This window comes from Nansenia antarctica (assembly GCF_963989245.1).
Source record: "Nansenia antarctica genome assembly, chromosome: 3".
Lineage (NCBI taxonomy): Eukaryota > Metazoa > Chordata > Actinopteri > Argentiniformes > Microstomatidae > Nansenia > Nansenia antarctica.
The window spans coordinates 52521746-52526712 of NC_137688.1; positions in this window are offsets into that span (position 1 = coordinate 52521746).

The following is a 4967-nucleotide window of genomic DNA, read 5'->3' on the forward strand; positions in this document are numbered from 1 at the left end:
TCTACCCACAGGTCTAGGTGTTTCCCTATTGGCTTGACTCTGAAACATAATACCAGCCTCACAATGGCCTTTATTAGGCAGAGGCAACTAGTTGGATGACTGACAATGCAGTGTTTCCTGACTGTAACTCAGGCAAGGGAGAGCCCCACACATCTCTGTTTCTCCCTCATCTGCGCTCCCTCGCATGTGTATAACCTTTGCTTCAATCAACAATGGGTATAGCCAAAGATGTTGCTTACTTTTAAAGCCATCCAATATTGTCTCTGCTTTTCTATACGTAAGAGAGATGTTACACAGTCATAGTGTATCTAACACTCAAACATTATTCGAGAACATTGGGTACATCAGCCTTAGTTCTGTTATGCCTACCATTTCAACATAGCAAATCGCCTTGGCTGATTTCTCAGCTGTTTGACCACATATTTTGATTCCATTTCATTTATCTGATGCTCACCATGCCAAATTTCTAGTACAGCAATTTCTACACAAGTATTTGGGTCAGTATGTCCACTTTTTGACGGAAACCGCTAAATCCTCAAAGATTAGGAACTTGTAGGCCTACAGGTTTTTTTGTCGGTTCAGTTTGGCCAATTAAAGAATGTTTCAAGGAGGATTCTTTAACCATAATTCTTTATAATCTTACAAGGCGTAATGGATAATCTGTTCTCTGTTCCACTTTATGCAATTGTTCATTCTCAGAGGCAGATCTGTCCTGAAAATCACCATTGAACAAAAAAAATCTAAGGGGAAGAAGAACTTACAGTATGTAGTGTGAGATCAAGTGTGACACGGTCTGGTTTCTTTTAAAATTATTTTTTACTAGCATCTGTTTTGCGTGTGTTTTGATTCAGAGCGAGTTTCTCCGGTATTTTGTTGTACCAATATTCAAAGCACATCTTCTTCAAGACCTTCTTCTTCAGATCCTGTCACAGATGTAATGTAGATAAATGTAAGGGGCGGCTGTGGCACATGAGGTAGAGCCGGTGTCTAATGATCGCAAGGTTGGCAGATTGGCGGTTTGAACCGCGGCTGGCCACATGTTGAGGTGTCCTTGGGCAAGACGCTGAACCCCAAATTGCTCCCAATGAGCGGGCTGGTGCCTTGCATGGTAGCTTGCCGCCATTGGTGTGTGAATGTGTGTGTGAAATGCGTGAATGAGAGGCCTTTGTAAAGCGCTCTGGAATAAGGCGCTATATAATATATAAGTCAGACCATTTAAATGTTTAAGTCGCTGCTGTCTTGTGACGACTGTATTTGACTGTACTGTACACCCTCACCACACACACACACACACACACACACACACACACACACACACACACATACACAGAGCATAAAGACCATTAGGTCATAAATGGAAGATGTATGTTCTCTCTTGGCATCTATCAGTCTATCCCTCATGCTCTAATGTATTCTCCCTGGAGCCCTTTGGGAAGGACATTAACTTAAGAAAAACAGGATCTCCCCTCCTCCCTCTTCCCTCTTCCATCTTCCCTTAGTCCACGTCATCATCATCCCTCCCTCCCCATTTAAAAACAGAAAGAAAGAAAAAAACGGAAAGGAAATAATATAGCCCCAGGCGTACAACATCTTACCATCCAGGAGTCTTCCACCATTTCTGTGTCTGTATTCAGATCAGGACTGTGTGTGCGTGTGTGTGTGTGTGTGTGTGTGTGTGCATGTGTGCGTGCGTGTGGCTGTGTGTGTGTGTGTGTGTGTTTGTGTTTGTGTGTGTGTTGGCCGCTGTTGCAGGGTTTTTGATGAACAGCTGATCTGATTTGAGATAACAGTCCCCTAACGATGCATGCGGACATGCGGATGCCGGATAGAAAACCCAGAGATGGGAAAATAATTGAGGGTTTCCAGCAAGTGGAATAAACAAATAGGGTCAGTGCGTGTTATGTGGCGAACTTTGGTCAAATGTTGGACAATGTTGATATGAAGTGGAAGTACAGTGTGTTCTTTTCGGTGTGTGAAAATAATATGTTTTCTCTCAAACCAGTTCACACTAATTTTTTAATGATTAATAGTTTTTATTATTTTCTATCAACAGACAATGAACAGACATCCATCACAAGTAACAGTTGACATTGGACAATAAATTAAAAAGACAAAAAATAGACACAACAAAACATAAAGGTGATGTACAGCAATGTACAACTTCAGCAATGACTAACAGTCATACTTATAGCAGTTTACTTGGTATATTGCTATTTATAAATAAATATAATAAATAAAAAATAAAAATATTGCTATTTACATGAGCTGGAGTTGCCATTATTTCTCAATATATGAGTGATACTGCCCCCATTTCAAGCGGTATTCCTCCACCTTATCAAGCAGCCTATATGATAGTTGTTCTAGGGCTGCCAGCTGCCCAAGAGAAGTGTGCCACAGAGACGGTGCTGGTGCTGATGAGGCCTTCCACTCTTTAACTAATAGTTTCCGTCCTAGCATTAAAGCAGTCTGGATCCAATTGGCGAGTGGTGGAGTCACCTCACTTAATGCTGTGGGGTCACCCAAAATAAAAAGACTGGGGGTGAACGGAATGTCAAGGCCGACAATGTTTTCCAGAAAACCATGTATGGCTAGCCAAAACTCCTGGGTTTTTGGACATCCCCAAAGCATATGCACTAGAGTACCATTCCTGTCACTACACCTCCAGCACTCCGAACTGTCAACCAGACCCACTCTATGTTACCTGGATGGTGTCCAGTAGATTCTGTTGATAATCTTGAAATGGATCAATCTCGTTCGGAGTTCCCTTGACATTTTTTTCCCATTCTTGAGAATTCTTCCCCATTCTGCCTCTGTAAATGATACATTTAAATCTGTTTCTCATGTTAGTTTAAGGGACCATATGTTTGGGTCTGAGGCCACAAGGATCCTCGAATAGTAAGCAGAGGCTTCATGACCTAGTCCAAAAATGTTCAGAAACCATTCAAGTGTATCACCACTAGGTGGGGCAATTGTGGGGGAGCCAAATGATTGCACCAATAAGTGTCTTAGCTGTAAATACTTCCAAAATTGATTGTATGGTAAATCAAATTCCCATCTAAGAGCCTCAAAAGATTTTAGCGTTCCATCCTGATAGGTCTCCTAGAACTTCGATACCTTTTTGAAACCAGGACTTCCAAAAGAAGGGCGATTTATCTATACACAGCTTGGGGTTTAGCCAGATCCCAGCAGACTGGTGAAGATAGGGGTCAAATTTAAAGATGTAAGCAACTCTCTTCCAAACCCATTGTATATGGGACAAAATAGGGTGCGATCGATTCTCTTGGGCTAGTCTGGCCGTGATACAGCACCTGAGTGCCAGAGGGGTGCAGATGGCACTTTCAATATGGAACCACGGGGGGGCTCTCTCTGGAGGCAGAGTCCAGTGTGCCATGTGCCTGAGAGTGAAAGCATAATGGTAATATAACAGGTTAGGAACACCAAGACCTCCTCGGTCTACAGGCCTCTGCAGTTTCCGCAGGCTCATTCTAGGACGTTTGTTGTTCCATAAGAATTTATTACAAATTTGATCAAATTGTTTAAAATAGTGTAGTGGGATTCGGACTGGGAGAGCTTGTAACAGGTAGTTAAATTTAGGAACACAGGTCATCTTTATTATATTTACTTTGCCCCACATGGAGAGAAATAGTGGAGACCACCGCTCTACATCTGCCCGCAGTTTATCCAATAGGGGAACAAAGTTTGTTTTAACTAAATCAGCCAGTAAGGGGGGGAATGTTAGGCCAAGATATCTAATGCCTTTCTTAGGCCAAGAAAAGGTGCCTGCTTGAAAGAGGGATTTGGGACAATATGGCGAAAGAGGAAGAGCCTCCGACTTTGTCCAGTTCACTTTATAACCTGAAATAGATGAAAACTTGTCAATGATTCTAAATAGGGAGGAGAGAGAGCGTTCTGGATCTGAGACAAATAAAAGAATGTCATCCGCATATAGCATCAGTTTATGACATCTATCACCGATTTGAATACCTGGAAACTTGGGTTCTCTCCGGATAGCCATTGCTAACGGTTCGAGAGCAACAGCGAAGAGCAGGGGGGAGAGGGGGTCCCCCTGTCTCGTACCCCTACCCAGCTCTAAGAGAGATGACATAATGCCATTGGTAAGCACTGATGCCGTAGGGTTAGTATATATAAGACTAATCCGATCTATAAACTTCTTGCTGAAACCAAAGCATTCCAGGGCGGAGAGCAAGTATTGCCACTCCACCCTGTCGAACGCCTTCTCAGCGTCCAACGAGATGGCGGCCATGGGAGAGGCATTGTCCCGAGTGGCCCACATAATATCAACAAATCTCCTAACATTGTCTGCAGAGGAACGGGAGCGTATAAAACCGACCTGGTCGGGGTGAATCAGAGAGGTTATCACCTTATCAAGGCGGTTAGCCAAAATGTTTGATAATATCTTACTATCGCAGGAGGTTAAACTGATAGGTCTGAAATTCTTACAATCTAAAGGGTCCTTCCCTTCCTTCAAAATAAGGGTAATAATAGCCTCCGATAGAGTAGGAGGAAGTTCACACTCATGATAAACTCCTTGGTTTTGATCTTCATGTTCCCTACACACAATATAGGATATATTAATAAGCTTGAATGATATCATTGTTCAGACAGTGAAGTATAAAAGTAATAATCAATGATAGCAACTCATTGTGAATTGGGATCAGTGTAATGGGGATGGGGATAGGATTCAATGCTGTTATACGCTTTATCAAGTAGAATATCAACTCAAGGCTTTCATTGCTCTATTTTGATAATTCTTTATCCACTGTGCTCCTCAAACTGGTTGCGTTCTTTTCAGGGACTTGGCCTTTTTGAAGTACCGTAACTGAATGGGCCAGCCTTGAATGATTTCAGTGGATGATATATATTGTGAGTGTAGAATCATTAGGCAGCAAATTGTATTGTTTAATAACTTGGGGTATCTGTCCTTTGGTGCGATAATGCCTGATGAT